General features: G+C 32.2%; 1 protein-coding gene across 1 annotated transcript in view; it reads left to right on the top strand.

The window, feature by feature from the left end:
- Mitf (transcription factor Mitf) overlaps window positions 1-18,259 on the top strand; it is a 152,432-nt gene that overhangs the window by 95,690 nt on the left and 38,483 nt on the right. The window lies entirely within an intron of this gene.

The raw sequence follows: 18,259 nt of genomic DNA, 5'->3' as shown, positions 1-18,259 counted from the left end.
TGTGTCAGTTTGTGTTTGTGCGTGTGTGCGTGTGTGCGTGTGTGCGTGTGTGCGTGTGTGCGTGTGTGCGTGTGTGCGTGTGCGCGCGCGTGTGTGTGTGTGTGTGTGTGTGTGTGTGTGTGTGTGTATGAGTGTGTGTGTGTGTGTGTGTATATGTGATCTTGATTCCAGTAGGAACATACATACAATGCAGAGAAGCATAGTTTTTAACGATCCTGAGAGGGCAATATGCTCACCATTCGACTTTTCAACACAGATTTTCCGCAATTGAAAATGTCAACTTGGCTAAAACATGAGTTGTACCTACTCACTAGCCATTCGAAACATAGGTGAACTCCGTGCATACTTAGTTCGAAGGACAGGTACCCTGAATAAATTTCATTCTGACGACTGCGGCGTTATCATACTCAAAACTTAATTTAGACATTATCAGTTATGTAAAGTTTTAAGCCTGTTGAATGTTTGATCAACTCTTGTCGACAGAGATAGGCCGAGTGGCGCTAAAAGTGTCAAGATATGATTTTTTTATTTTTTTTGTTTAACTTCATGTACAGAAAATAAAAAGTACATTGGCGGGCTTATTGCTAAAAAGCAATATCTTCCAACCGACCAAAGACGGACTAGTGATATTGATCAAAACGTTTGATACCATATATAGCCGTTTGCAATCAGTGGGCAGATAGTACTTGAACATTTAAAAAAAACATAAATTACAAATTGACATTTAAAAAGAAACATAAATTAACAAAAGACGATAATAAGGAGGGCAAAGGAAGAAGGGAGTTTAGGGAAGGAGGTAGAGGGAAGAGGTTTGATCGACAGTTAGGATTCTAATGACAGATAGTAATGTCTCAGACGTTTTTAAAAGTTAATACATATTATTGTCTGATGTAATAGATTTTATCAAAAAACTAAAAAACAATTATTAACAATTAGACAAAAAAGTATTCTAGGATTCTAATGATAAATAGGTAGAATCAGGTAGCAAGTTTAAGAAAGAGAGGAGGGGTCAGGGGAGGAGGAGATGGACAGTTAGGGTTCTAAGGTAAGATAACGATGTTTCAGGCGTTTTTTGAAGGTTAAAATAGAATTGATAGTGTTGACCAAAAAACTCGGTGAATCAAGATAAACCATCTCGAAGAGAGCTTCCATTTCAATTATATCATCGGTGATATCGCCAAGAGACCTTAACCTAGATGAGGACTTATTGGAGAGATGAACGGGAAATAGAAGCCGTGGAAGACGAAATAAATTAAGGGTGTACGCTTAAATAAACTACACGTACACGACAAATTCAAAACACAAAGACAAATTCAGTACACGACCGGCTGGGCGAGAAGCCACGCGCGTTGTCGCGCACAATTTTTTTAGGATGTATTTTTGAAATCGTTTTTAACATGTATATTATTATTTTTGTCCGCCTCCGTAGTGTAATGGTCAGCACGCTCGGCTACCGTTCTGGAGGTCCCGGGTTCGATTCCCAAGGGGGGTAAAAATAGATAAAAGTGATTTTTTCACTGTAATATTTATTCAATATTACCATGGACTGGTACCTGGAGCGGAGGGCTGATCACCTTTCCTTCATAAGTAAAACGATCATGATAACACTGCGTTTATAGGACACAGTGCCCTATGCACCATTGGGGTGCGGATAATGGTTTTATTTTTATTATATTTTTGTTGCAAATTATTTTTTTAAACTCTTTTTTTTAAATAAAAAACGATGTTTTAAGCAACAAAAAAATCGATTACATTAAATGTTACCTGGGCTTAAAGAGAATTAAAGTTGTGGGGTAGAATATAAATATAAAACACTTTTTATATTTATATTTTACTTAGTAAATATCACTATTTCATAAAATCTACTGTGACACGTGTTTCGATGCATTCCGCATCATTTTCAAACACCGTATGTGAAGCTAATTCTAAATTTTAGTGTTCGGTATTTTTCATAGTTTATATTCATTGTAGTGTGATGGTCAGCACGCTCGGCTACCGTACTGGAGGTCCCGGGTTCGATTCCCAGGGAGGGTCGAATAAATATAAGTGATTTTTTCACTGTAATATTTATTCAATATTGAACTGGTACCTGAAGTGGAGGGCTGATCACCTTTCCTTCATGTGTTAATGATCAAGATAACACTACGTTTATATGATGCAGTGCCCTATGCACCATTGGGGTGCGGATAAGGGTTTGAATGAATGAATTATATTCATTGCTTGTATTTTATATTCCCTATGCACGCCACTGCATATACATATCGCTCACTCCTTTTAACAACGTAATATATCAAAAATCGTCAATTTTCAGTTGTTTGTGTTTTCGGAATGCCCAGAAAACGCACTATATCCCAGCAAAAGCGGCATATTTTTAACTTAGTATTTACTCGCTACAGGGCAGAAAGTGTTGGTTTTGTATTTCGAAGAAAAGGTATTGTTCAATTATATTTTTAAATAAACCAGTTATTTTTCATTTTATTTTTATTATTTACTTTTAATTTTATTTTAAAAAATACTAAATATTTTTTAAATGGAGAAAAAACCTTCAGGTATTACCTAAAAAGATCTCGGCTGTCCAAACTGAAAACACATTAAGGGCCATTTTTTTAAAGAGGTTTTTTTGCATTTTCGGACTAAGTAGAATCTAAAAAAAAAGTCCCTTACTGTGTTTTAAGTTTGGGCAGCTGATCTGTTGCACAGTAAAAAGTTCAATAAGTGGCTTGATATTTATTTTTCATAAATTGTATTATATTCTTAAACTTTAAAAACGATTTCCTGAAAAATCAAGGTTTTTTATATATGACGTTGTTGAAAGGAGTGAGCGATGTATGGTCCGCGTCTGCCATGTCCATTTTTGAAAATTACCCATTGAATCGTTCCCTTCTTTCACCTAAGCACATGACATAATTAAATTCTTAAATTATATTTTTAATCAAATTATTTGATCAGGGAAGTCTCAATAATTTGAATGTATTATATTTTAGCAAAAAATCATCTCCTCGATTGCATAACAAATTGACAAAAAAATACTTGTAGGATATCATTAATACTGCACTTAATATTTTTGGTGTGGTTTTATTTACATAATTTACTGTAGAACGGGGCTACTTGAACTTTGATATGTTACTTGAGCCCAGTACAAAAAAATATACATCTGTATTTGGTCTACAATAATGAATGTGTCGACATGATTCATTGTTTCCCTGACAGGTGACACTTATTGTCACGATACGTTGATTATTGTAGACCAAATACAGATTTAAATCATTGTTGTGTACTGGGCTCAAGTAACACATCAAAGTTCAAGTAGCCCCGTTCTACGGTAACTTAATGTAGGCACATTCGCTCCACCGTGTTTTTTGTGTTTTAAAATGATTGCATATTTTCTGAGTAATATAGTACTTCATAAGTGAATGCTCAACGCAGGAAGGACCAAAAGTTTCAGCCCGAATGCTATTTAAAATAAAAGTGTAGGTCCTTTGACGCTGTACTGTAGTAATATAAATGCGTTCCACCTTAACTGATTTTAAACTTTTTTTAAAGACGTTATTATCGGACTTTGTGATCGGACAGAGGTTTGATCACTCTACAGATATCAATATGATGGGTGTCTTAACTTGAAATGAAGCATCTATCGTTTTCAAACGAATGGATATGGAAGTTTGGGCAACCCTAGGTATTTTAACGTTATAGGTGTCTCAATTTGACATGAATTGTCGTTTTCAAACGAAAGAATATGGAAGTTTGAGCATAACATGGTATATTTATTAACAAGATGTTATAATAGTTATATTGCTCACTTCTTTCAACAACGTCAAATATCAAAAAACTTGATTTTTCAGGAGATCGTTTTCAAAGTTTAGGAGTATAATAAAATATATTAAAAATAAATATGAAGCCACTTATTGACCTTTTTACTATGCAACAGATATTTTTAGGTAAAACCTGAATGTTTTTTCTCCATTGGAAAAATATTTAGTATTTAAAAAAAAAATCAAACAATACCTTTTCTTCAAAATGCAAAAACAACACTTTCTGCCCTGTAGCGGGTAAATATTAAGTTTAAAATATGCCGCTTTTGCTGGGATAAAGCACATTTTCTGGGCGTTCCGAAAACATGCACAACTGAAAATTGACGATTTTTGATATATGACGTTGTTGAAAGGAGTGAGCGATGCGTTAATTGTAGGTGTCTTAACAAATGAGGGATCTGTGGTTATTTTACTCGTGAAGTTCTTAAATTATAATTAAGGTGTACTAGAATGGCAACAGATTTGGGCCTCAAGAAAAATATAATCGTTGTGATGTGCATATTATGTACATAGTTTCAGAAATGTATTATGAGATGCCTGAAGAATATAAATGTATAAAGAAAGTTGAATGAATTTAAAAAGAAATGTTATGTTTACTGTAATAATAATAATAAAATTGGATAACTTATATAGCGCCATTTTCGTAAAAAAATACCTCAAGGGCGCTTCACGGTGAATGAATTGGGGAAAATATTATGGTGGAAATGATTTAGCAAACAAATGTGTTTTTAGTCTTTTTCTAAAGATCATCTCACTCTCACTATTTCTAACCATTGGTGGAAGAGCATTCCAAGCCGTCGGTCCTGCAACAGCAAAGGCACGCTCGCCAAATTTAGTGCGTTGGTTGCGAGCTGGTAAGATAACTTTGCCCATTGCAGATGTTGTAGCCGATCGAAGCGTGAGACGTCTATCAACCAATTCATCTGGAATACACAGCTCCTTAAGATACTCTGGAGCCATATTGTGTATTGATTTATACATGAGTAGGCAGAGTTTATACTCAACCCTTTCGGGAAAGCGTAACCAGTGGAGTTTGTGAAGTAGTGGGGTGATGTGACTGAATTTAGAAATTCCAAAAATTAGTCTCGCTGCTGCGTTTAACACTGATTGCAGTCGAGTCATTTTATTGTTTGGTAGACCCGTGTATATACCGTTACAATAATCTACTCTCGATATTACAAACTGTAGAATGATTTAGATACGTGTGATGTTAAATTAACTGAAAATATATGTTTTGTATACTAAATATATATATTTATAAATTCCGACCACTGACATAGTCGAAACGTTGATTTCCGTACGGAATCAATGCCCTATTCTAGACAGCAATTTGAGATTGGTCCATTCGGCTAGGTATCGCATTCGCCCAAGCAATAATTCAACCTTGAAGACATACCTAAGTTATTATATTAATTCCATTACTGCAACGATAAAAAAAGGCTTACAAAAAAAGTAATATACCTTTTTTTTCATTAATTATTTTCAATCTTTGTTATATGTATAGACAGCGCTATTAAGCGCCTAGTTCCTCATTTGAAATACGAGTATACACATGAGTTAGCGTGTCTAAATCTGTTTTCAATTACACAATCCTGTAAATACACAAAGACTTTCATATCTCTTCGTATAAAATTGCGTCTCGCTAAATCATAATAAAGTTTATGTTCATATATATATATATATATATTATATATATATATATATATATATATATATATATATATATATATATATATATATATATATATATATATATATATATATATATATATATATATATATGTCTATATGTTTTAGTTTAAGGTCTAAGGGATACAAAAAAAGTATCGATAATTATGCAGTAACAGTGGAAAAATATTAACTTATTTATATTGAATACTATTTCATTATATGTTACGATACATAAATAATAAGATAAAATTTAGTCAAAATCAGAATTAAAAATATCCATAACCAAAAAATCAGACGTGGTACATTTTTTATTCTTTCGTTTTTGAATTCATCTATGCAAAGTGCATAAAGATCAGGTATTTTCATGCCAGTTACAAAATAAAGTTGTAAATTGTTGGCCAGTGTAATTTAATAATTAAACTCAACCGTAATGGCTGCGTAGTTTTTAAACAATAGTCCACCTCCGTAGTGTAATGGCCAGCACGCTCGGCTACCGTTATGGAGGTCCCGGTCTCGATTCCCAGGGGAGTCAAATAAATATAGGTGATTTTTTCACTCTAATATTCATTCAACATTACCCTGGACTGGTACCTGAAGCGGAGGGCTGATCACCTTTATTTCGTGTGTTAACGATTAAGATAACACTGCGTTTATATGATGCAGTGCCCTATGCACCATTGGGGTGGGTTAAGGTTTTGAAGTTGAAGAAAATTCACCGCTCTACCCGTGATCTGGAGTTTTGCAAATGAAAATGATGAATGAAAATATTGATTACATCGGCTGTTACAAGCGCAAAACGAATCTTACACAATCCTTTATAGGTTGAGTGTGTTAAATTAGATATTCCTCCCGAGTGATAATTCCCTATTTTTGAACATTCATGTTACATACAGCGTCAGCGTACCTCAACCCTTCCAGAAGGGTAAAATGCCCCAGTTTGGGAATCTTCTTCTACGGTACATAGGGCACTGCATCATATAAACGCAGTGTTATCTTATTCGTTAGGGAATCGCTGGCCCAAATCGAGGGCACACGGTTATTTGTTTAATTTTCTAATGCGATTCTGCTCACAATGGTAGAATTAATGGCGCTAAGAATAGCCGCACTCGTAACAATAGCGCGGAATCTACATCTCTTATCGCGGGGCATAATATTATATCCAGATTGCTGTATAACCGTGTCCACTGCTTGCTACAAGCCACAATTATCGCGTCATAAAAACTCATTTTGTTTATATATATATATATATATATATATATATATATATATATATATATATATATATATATATATATATATATATATATATATATATATATATATATATATATATATATATATATATATATATATATATATATATATATATACTACTACTACTCCTCCTACCACCATCACACACATGCCCTCCGATTACGCAGACTTTTGACACCGCCAGATTTTAGGTTCTAATTGATCTGATCGTAACTAACTAACTAACTAACCATCACGCCGTTTCCCCGCAGGGGTAGGCAGAGAGAATAGAGCGCCACACCACTCTGTCCTTGCAAACATTCTTCGCCTCTTCCACGTTCATGCATCTCCTCATACATACCCGCCGATCTGATCGTTCCAAGTCTTTTTCGGTCGTCCTCGTTTTTTTTTCCCTCTCACATTCGCCACATATATTTTCGAAACTAGTCGTATTCGCATTATTAAATTAAATAACTCGAAAAAGTGGTCATTCATTATTTCATATATATATATGTATATATATATTTTAAACTCAATAGTAAAATCCACTTGTTATCCGAAGATTCATTATGACACACGTGAAATTGTATTTTCCTATGAGTTGTGTCTTGTAGTGTGTCGGAAGTCGGAATGCGAGCAAGGATAAACCAATATATTACAACGATAGGGGGAACCTTTTGTTATGGAAAATATTACGATGTTTGCTGTTGACTTATTTGACATTAATGCGGTGCCTAATTATGCGTCTGCGACGAATTCCGTGGATCAATTACTATGCCAACTAGTGATGGGTGACCGAATTTAAAAAAAACCGGATTAAATAACGATTTTTTAATTCATTGTTTACAAAAAAAACCTTAAAAGCGTCTTTTACGTACTGTTGGTAGAGAGCTGAAGACGCTTTTATGCGTTCTATTTGCTTAGTTTTGGTAGAGCGCGAGAGACGCCAAAAAATATTGTTTACGTACAGAAGTGTGTTGCTGACATTTTTTAAAGAAATAACCCGCTAAGCCTCTATTTTTAAAGGCTTGTCTGCATGTAGGAATATAGGAAAGGTAAATGTGAAAAACACATCACACATATCGAGACCAATTCAAAATAATTATTTTTAAAATTTATTTTGCAATTGGCGGGAATCGAACCCACGGCGCTAGTTTCACATTCGAGCTTCTACCCAACTACGGCACGGCGCCTGTCAAGTTGTTTTGTTTTGATTGCTGTCACTGCAGAAAACCCTGCTTCACATATCGTAGTCATACAGGAGAAAGTGACCAAGCGCATTTTTTTTTTACAAAAACGTTATCATTTACTATTTGATATTTTACTAGCTTAATATTGCTACGAGAAAGATCCCAAAGGATTTTTAACTCTGAAGAATAATAAATTGACTTGTTAAAAATGACTAACAGCATTGATGTTTATTTTCTTGCCAAGCAAAGGTGACTTAAATGACCTTCCTGAACATTTTACGTTTTGTTAGTTGGTCACTTTCTCCTGTACGACTACGATATATAGGATGTCGGAAATGGCAACAGGGATTTCAGTACTGGGGTGGTAATCTCAAATAAGGAGATTCTAACCTGTCTAAAAAAGAAAAGTGTACGAATCCTGGATACTGCCAGTGGACACATATGCACTAGAGACTATGGCTCTGACAAAGAGAAATGCAGAGAAGCTCAAGCGCACACAGCGACCCATGGAAAGATCCATGCATGGTCTAAGCCTGATAAAATAAAAAATAAAGATACCAGGAAAAGAACCAAAGTAGAGAATATCATGGATCGCGTGACAAAACTCAAATGGCAATGGGCAGGACATATTGCAAGACAGGACCCCACAAGATGGACTCAAGAATTTTACGATGGCGACAAAAGGCTTTGGGAGAACAAAAGAGGTGTCGGAAGACCCCCAAAAGAGATGGTCCGACGACATAGTCGCTGTGGGGGGTAGAAACTGGCTGCAAGCAGCAACCGACCGGAGGAAATGGAAAAGAGGGGAAGAGGGAGCAGCATCCGGCAGGGGAGGTCAGAGGGCTCATGAAGAAGAAGAATAAAAAGAGGAAGGTGGCAATCCAGGCCGGTTTGGAACCATTTGTTTTAGGTCCTTAAATTATATTGCCAACACCCAAATTAACCAGCTGCCTGACATATATAAAATAAAACCCATTCGGGGATCCAAAATAAATGATCTGAGAGGGTACTTTATGGAAAGATATATATGTAGTGATTAGTCATATTTTCTTTTTTTGTTTTTACCTTATGTTTTTTATATTTTCTCATTTGTTATATTTTCTCATTTTTATATTGTCTCATTTCTTCTTCTTTTTCTTCTTTATGTAGATCCTAGGGATCTGTTTGTGCCTCCGCATGTCTCTTAGGCTGTCGGATGTGCTGTGCTCTTAGGATGTCGGCTCCCAGCTGTCTTTCCATCTTTTTGGAGGTCTGCCTGGGGGTCTGCGTCCTTCAGGGTTGCCTTGGAGGGCGATACGTGGAAGTCTGTCTTCTTACATTATGTTTATATGTTCCTTCCAGTATCGCCTTCGTTGTTTCGTTGTTCCTATCGCCTGTTTATTATTTTTATATTTTGCCATGTATAAGTATTAGTTTTGGTTATTTAAAAAAAACTTTTTTTTACTTTTTTATTTGTGTTCCAGTCTTGTTAACCTTAATCCCATGTCACAAAATGAGAAATAGAAATTACTCATCGGGAATATTATATGTTTATATGATTTATGCATGTAATATGTTTTGAAATAAATAAAATAAAATATAAAAAACCGGGTTTGGGGACCACTGTTATGGAGTACAAAGTATTTATAACTTACAACTTCCTGATGGTAATTGAATATTATCGATTATCATAATTATCATAGTTACGGCGGAATACTATAATACATTAGTAGGCCTTGTTTGATATGAATGAAATGGTAGCTCAGTTATTGCATCGAGTGCAGTAATAAATGCATAATCGTGTGTAATTGGTCCGCAGCTCTGTACGCCTGCATCATTTGCATACAATACTTTTCTTGGGCAAATGTACGTTTTAGACACATTGTAGCAATTATATAATTTTTATTCAAAAAATAAAATCTGCATATATTAATTAACTCTCTCGTACGTATATATAATTTTGTAGGTATTATTTTTTTATTGATAAATATTTGGGTTTTTATAATTTACAAAAATACTTCAATTGCATACTATTTCTGTGAGCCTAAGCTTCTAATTATTAAAAATAGGTATCAAATTGTGGTAGAGTGGGTTCGAACCCAGAAACTCAAGACTCAAGTGCGACACAAACCACGGGACCACAACCCAATCAATGCTCATTACATATAAATCTTTAAAAAAAATTATATATATATATATATATGTGTGTGTATATATATATATATATATATATATATATATATATATATATATATATATATATTTATATATATATATATATATATATATATATATATATATATATATATATATATATATATATATATATATATATATGTGTATATATATATATATATATATATATATATATTTATATATATTTATATATAAATATATATTTATATATAAGAAAAGAAAAAGACCATTATATCATTAATCACATAAAACAATAAACCTTGAGTGTAAGTCCCTCTCCAAGCACAAGAGCGCAGTCTCTTTTTTGGAGAGGCACAGCGAAGCTAAAATTACGCTTATTAAATTTGTAATTAATAAAATGTACAGAAATTGTATTAAATTGTTGAAAAATCTAACTGCATAATTTTTTTAAATAAATAACTCCTAAGTGAACCAACCCAGATTTGTGAACAAGTGTTTGGACGCACTAAAAATGTTGTAAAAGTAACTTTTAATTTAGTCCTTCAATTCGATCACCCGTGTCCACTAATAAAATGTATTAATTAATATGGGACGTAGATCCAATGGAGTGGCTGCCAATTCCAAATCCGTCATAGTCCAATCGGTATCTGCCCTCATGTGTCATACAACACATGGACGATTAGTAATATGCTGTGTATGTAAATATTTATTTATCAATAATCTTCAGCAATGCAAAACAATGCGGTCCAATCGCTTTAAACCACCCAGACGGATATAATTATCGAGACCGAATTTAGTACAAATGTGTTCAAAGGCTGATTAAAATAAGTGTCAACATTGACTTTTTTTAAATTTTTTAAAGTGTGTTGTACGTTGGGGTCAGCTCACCTCGTCCTCAGGTTGTAGGTCCTTCTGTCCTAGACACCGTCACCTAGGCCATGCCTTCGAATCATGTTATCTTTCTGCAGCATCCATGAATTCTTTGGTCTTCCTCTACATGTCTTTCGAGAAAGATCCACGGCGATTTAAAATAAATGAATTTATGTACCACTGTGTGCATATACGACCGATATCCCTATAAACATAACTAGAATACCATCGTATTTTATATTTGATCAGTACATAAATTTACTTAAAATTTTATATAAAAATTAAACATTTGTATGATACCATTTTTCAGTTCATTAATGTTTACACGATTAGTTTCCAGAACTACAGATGTTCTCAGTAATAATTAAAAAAAACCAACCGTTCATGAGAACATCTGTAGTTCCAAGTCGTGTTAACTTTAACCAACTCTAAAAGTAATCTTATTAGAGTATTTTATTCAAATCGTCATGTTATTCATCTATAATATAATAAATACTAACTATATTAGTTTTTTCCACATACATTTTATTTGACCATTGACCGGGTTACATGGTCACTGACGTCATCAGACTGGTCGGTATAATCACCTGTCTGATGATGTCGGTAACGACGAACCCCGGTCACTGGTCGAATGAAATATATGTGGAAAAACCATATACTTGTTATTTATTTTTAATTAATGTTTTACTTAGTAAATACCACTATTTCTTAAAATCTACTGTGACACGCGTTTCGATGCATTCCGCATCATTTTCAAACACCGTATGCAAGTGAAAATGATGCGGAATGCATCGAAACACGTATCACAGTAGATTTTAAGAAATAGTGGTATTTACTAAGTAAAACATTAATTAAAAATGGATGGATTTTACCACAAAGTGACTGCCGAATCAATTAATGAAATAACTTGTTATATTTAATTATATAAAATGCATTTCCACCAAGAAATGTCAGTAAAGAACTTAAATCTATTGTTGTTTATATATATATATATATATATATATATATATATATATATATATATATATATATATATATATATATATATATATATATATATATATATATATATATATATATATATATATATTTATTTATTTATCTATATATATACATATATATATATATATATATATATATATATACATATATATATATATATATATATATATATATATTTATTTATATATATATATATATATATAATATATATATATATATATATATATATATATATATATATATATATATATATATATATATATATATATATATTTAAATGTGTATATACATATTTCATTAACTAAATATCTAACAGGTACAAATGTGTTCATAAAAGACTGATTAAAATAAGTGTTAACATTGACTGTTTTTAAAAAGTGCATTCCACAAGTGAAATCAATATTTTTGGACTAATGAACCAATATTGCTGGACTAGCTCTTGCAATCTGGAGAACGATGGAAGGGAATCCTGACTGATACAGACTCCCAGTTCCGCCCAGCGCGGAAGGCAATCGCTGACTGAATAAAAGAAGAAGAAAAAGACCAAAATACCAACCATCGTAGGTGAAATAAAAAAAAATATTTTAGTACCCCGATGAAGAATTTTTATGCGAACCTTTTGAAATTTCTCCACTAAATAAGAGGAATAAAATTTACAACCAATGAAATAAATCTGCATTGATGAAAATTATACATGGAAAAAAATATGTAATATTTTGAAATTCTGACTCGAGGAACAAGATATTAGAGGATAATTAACAAAAAAGTGCAGTTCCTGTTCTTGGTTGAAAATTACCCGGTTGGAAAAATTCCCGGCTGTAGAATTTCCAGGTTGGAAATTTTTCTGGTCTAAGAATTTCCCGGTTGAAAAATTTCTTGGGTGGAGAACATATCAGTTAATGAATTTCCCATTCGGATAATTTCTAGATTTGAGATATTCTCGGTTGGAGAATTTCCTGGTTGGAGAATTTCCCGATTGGAGACGTTCTTGGTTATATAATTTCCCGGTTGGAGAACTCTTGGTTGAATAATTTCTTGGTTTGAGAATTTCCCGGTTGGAGAATTTTCTTGGGTTGATCGTTCGGCCTAGAAATTTTCGCCACACGCAATTTCTCCGGGTGTGGCGCCTCTCCGCGCCTGCCCTCCACCGCCATTCCCTCTGTCAGCATGACGAAGGGCCCGCGGAAGGTGAAGCTGGTCATCGTGGTCAACAACAAAAAGGAGTAAGTCATCAATTTTTATCAATTGGAAATTTCTGGAAATAAAATTTTATATGTTTACCCTAGCTACACTACTGAAATCTGTCCCACCGCATTTTTAGATATGTTGCAGACGCATCTCGGCTGTCCAAACTCAAAACACAGTAAGGGACAATTTTTTGTAGTACGTTTTTTTTGCATTAAAAAAAACGTACTGCAAAAAAAAATGTCCCTTACTGTGTTTTAAGTTTGGACAGCCATAAGTAGATTCTACTAAGTCCAAAAAAACAAAAAAAAGGAACTACAAAAAAAATATTCCTTACTGTGTTTTAAGTTTGGACAGCCATAAGTAGATTCTACTTAGTCCAAAAATGCAATAAAAAACGTACTACAGAAAAATGTCCCTTACTGTGTTTTAAGTTTGGACAGCCGATCTAGGCTACCTAAAAGACCTTCTCTTGCAAAGCATTTTTATTTATTTTGTTTTGTAGATCAAGTTTTTTTTTATTTATTTTTTTTTTATCAAAGAAATTCGTAGTAAACGTGAAACATAATTGTAAAATTGGAAATAAAAAAAATTTTTTTTTTTCACCACTTAAGAAATATTTATTTTATTTCAAAGGCTAGTTTCGGAAGTTATGCTTCCATCTTCAGGTCTGAATATAAACTCAGTTTATATTTAGGCCTGAAGATGGAAGCATGGCTTCCGAAACTAGTCGTTAAAATAAAATAAATATAAATCAAGTGGTAAAAAACAAGTGTTTTCTTAAAAAAAATATAATGTTATATCGCTCACTCCTTTCAACAACGTCATGTATACAAAAACTTAATTTTTCAGGAGATCGTTTTTAATGTTTAAGAATATGATAAAATGTTTTGAAAATAAATATCTAGCCACTTATTGAACTTTTTAGTGTGCTACAAATCTTTATAGTTAAAACCTGGGTTAAAACTAAACAGGTTTTTTCTCCATTTAAAAAAAAATTGTTTATTTAAAAAAAATAATTAAACAATACCTTTTCTTCAAAATGCAAAAACAACATTTTCTGCCCTGTAGCGGGTAAATATTGAGTTTAAAATATGCCTCTTTTGCTGGGATATAGTACATTTTCTGGGCATTCCGAAAACACGCACAACTGAAAATTAACGATTTTTGATTTATGAGATATTTTTTATTATTGAGAAAAAACCTTCAGGTTTTACCGAAAAAGATCTGTTGCATAGTAAAAACTTCATATTTATTTTTATATTGATATTTATTTTTAAACATTTTATTTTATTATTAAACTTGAAAAACGATCTCCAAAAAATGAATTTTTTTGATATATGACGTTGTTGAAAGGAGTGAGCGAAATGCGCAAAGTATCCAAGTGGATTCTTGTATGTAATAGATCGAGATAACAGTATGCAGCGACCTTGTTCGCGTCTGTGTGTGTCCACGTGAGCGTGTGTGTGTGCAGCACGTAAAGACAGTAATTAATTGGCGTATAATTAAGATCCTCCGGTACAATCAATGAAGAAGGCATAATGATAAGCCGTCTCGATAGCAGATGGGTAATCTCGAGGCTGAAAGTACGTACGAGATCGCATCCCGTTCTGGAACGTCATCAATGTAAAGTTTAACTAACACGGGAATGCGTTTTCATTAAATGAAACAACTGTTTCTCATGTGTTTGATTGTAATCCAGGATTCGGACCTCACATACTAATATAAGAGTTTCTGCTTAGTAAAAAGCTTCTTTACATCTCACCAATAGATGTCTCTAGCAATGTTCTAGTGATCCAAGAACGAGGTTACTAAATTGGTTCATATATATATATATATATATATATATATATATATATATATATATATATATATATATATATATATATATATTATATATATATATATATATAGAACTCTTAAGAATTTGGGTAGTGTGGTTGTCAATAATGGGTAGAATTGGTGAATGTTACACGTGTGTAAAGTGATCGCTTAAACCAGCTTATGACAGTCGTCGCCCCCGTAAATGCCCAGACTTCTATATTCTTCTTCATCTTTGATGAGGACACAAGTATTTGGACACACTCAAAATGTTGTGGAAACAACCTGTACTCGGCTTCTACAAAAGACTCAATTAAAATAAATATTTTCTTGAATGTTTTTCGCAGATACTTTGTGGAACATTTTATAAACTTTATAAAATAAAACAATTTTTTTTAACCACTTTTTATTGGTACTCTTTATCCAACCGGTTTCGACAAGAACCTTGTCATCATCAGGGTGTATGTACTAAATTCTTGACATTGAAATACTTATAGTTAATAAACCTTCCCTTACCAAAAATTCCACGCTTCCAAATTTTATAAAAAATAAATCTATCCCAAAAATTCTAATCACAGGTTCATTAACTGAAAATATCTCGAAAATCTTACCTTAAAATCCAACCCGCTGATTATACAAATAATAATTTAATTAAAATCCTCGATAACTGAAAAACAAAAATAGGTTTATTGGAAAAATGAGTAATTTATAAAATATCGTTAAGATTCAAATATAATTATTCTCGGTTCGAACCCACTCTACCACAATTTGATACCTATTTCTAATAATAAGGGAAATCTTTTATTAAGTAATTTTATTTACATTTTATATTTGAAGTCGCTTAGGATTGCTGATCAAACAGAAATACATCTCTTTTTTGGTTAATTAACCAAATTATAAATTATAAATTTATAAGTATATATATATATATATATATATATATATATATATATATATATATATATTTACATATATATATATATATATATATATATATATATATATATATATATATATATATATTTACATATATATATATATATATATATATATATATATATATATATATATATATATATATATATATATATATATATATATATATATATATATATATATATATATATATATATACATACATATGTTTTTGTTACCTGAACAGTTTCATATCCATCTCATGAATATTTGTTTGCACCGTGTTATTTCAAGTTCGCGTAAAAAAGAGTTCCGTGTATTGTTAATGTTAATTCCAGTACGAGATATTTGCAGATCAATGATGATACCACATATTCATGATGTGGTAACGTACCTTGTGATAATACATGGGTACTGCAATGGATAAGAACTCCTATCTACTATTATGATAATATATTCCTCACCCATACCTATGCAGAGCATCTCATCCCATTCAAGACGAGATACGGACGTCTCGCCAATCAGCGGTACAAGGATACTCACATGGAGACTGCTGGCGTCTTCAGATACAGGGTGCTACTTTAGCCCTTTCCATAAAAATTATACAACATGTAATATATTATGAACAAATTGGCAACGGCCGTTAATTAAGGAAAAAACAAACTTTTATATACTATTTTTATTTGATGCACTAACTTTGTGATTTTCCATTTTATAATTGAAATGTAACTTTGTTTTAAAATCACTATAAATATTTAACTATAACTTAATTATAATGTCTACCGGTTTCGAAGCTAACCGCTTTTTTGTCAAGACTGATTAATACTAAAACTCTGTCCAATAAACAATATTCAAAATATTTTGACGGTTAGTAAAAGAAGCTGAGGTAGATCTCAAGTGGCTTTATTTTTTTATTGATTGGCAGTCACAGTCAAAAGGGATCAGGGATGATGAGTGATTGGAAACATATTTAATAACGGACTTTAAGCAAAATTATTTACTTGTGTATTTATTAGTTACTATTTTTTACACTTAATTTACATCATATCCCTTTCCGGTCCCCCAAAATTAAAAAAAAAATCTAGGTAGACAGTTATATTCCAATTGGGAAAAAAAACTTTTGTCCTCTGCTCCACATACTGTTGTAATAGATACGAGTGACAAAAATGTAAGCTTGGAATTTAAATAAATGATACTTATGATGAAAAAAATGTCGAATAACATCCAATATGGGACCTAAGAGCAAAAAATTGAGGTCGAATGAGATTCGACATTGGACCAGTAAGGGTTAAAAATTTTGTTTGCAGCCGTGGTGTAATGGTTAGCGTCTTAAGCTACCGTGCTGGATTCAATTGCCAAAGAAAGGGGTGAAAATAAATATTAGTTGACTCTAATATTTATTTAATATTACCCTGAACTGGTCCCTGGAGTGGAGGTCTGATCCCCTTTCCTTTATGTGTTAACGATCAAGATAACACTGCGTCAATACGATGCAGTGCCCTATGCACCATTAGGTGTGGATAAGGGTTACAGGATATTTAGTTAGTTACTGGATAATGCAAACTGGGTGTCCCCTGAATCTTAGTTCACTAGGTGATTTTTTTTAGATGGGAGTTTTATTTATTATTATTGACCTTGTCGATTATAGATCATTAAGTGGATCTTTTTTGCTTCTAGCTAAAAAAATGATTTATTTTCAAATGTGTTGTATTTTTTACTTATTGGCAAAGATTTTTATAATTCTACGACCGATTTTATCGTGATTTTGAAATTTTTTATTACTTTTTTTTTTTAATTAAAAAATGTTTTTAAACCCCCTGTAAATTTGAAGCATGCTGTATGTATATTACCATTTAACTGTATGCATTTTTTTGCTTCTACCTAAAAAAAAAATATTTTTTTTATTTTTTTTATTTAACATATCGGAAAATATTTATATAATTCTGCGACCGATTTTCTTGTGATTTAGAATTTTTTTATTACTTTTTTTAATGAAAAAATATGTTTTTAACTCCCTGTAAATTTGAAGCATGCTGTATGTATAGTACCATTTAACTGTATGGTTATCTTTCTCCGTATCTCATTGTTTGAACGACAGCGTTAGTCAAAAGTTTATCAATACATTATGTTACATAATCTTTGTACACGTGAGTTTCTTCCAGCGTGATGAGATAGTTGTATGCTTGTTACACCGTACATTAATTTACTAACTAACTTACTGACTAACCATCACGCGCGTTTACCGTAGGGGTGGGCAGTGAGAACATACCGCTTACTCCTTTCAACAATGTCATATATCAAAAAACTTGATTTTTCAGTAGAACGTTTTTAAAGTTTAAAAATATAACACAATATATTAAAAATAAATATCAAGCCACTTTTTGAACTTTTTACTGAGCAACAGATCTTTTTAGGTAAAACCTG

Source organism: Brachycentrus maculatus, unplaced genomic scaffold (assembly GCF_059751285.1).
Source record: "Brachycentrus maculatus isolate JH-2025_06_01 unplaced genomic scaffold, ASM5975128v1 h1tg000216l, whole genome shotgun sequence".
Taxonomy (NCBI): domain Eukaryota; kingdom Metazoa; phylum Arthropoda; class Insecta; order Trichoptera; family Brachycentridae; genus Brachycentrus; species Brachycentrus maculatus.
The sequence above is the reverse complement of the archived record's forward strand: the minus strand, read 5'-3'. Positions and strand labels throughout refer to the sequence as shown.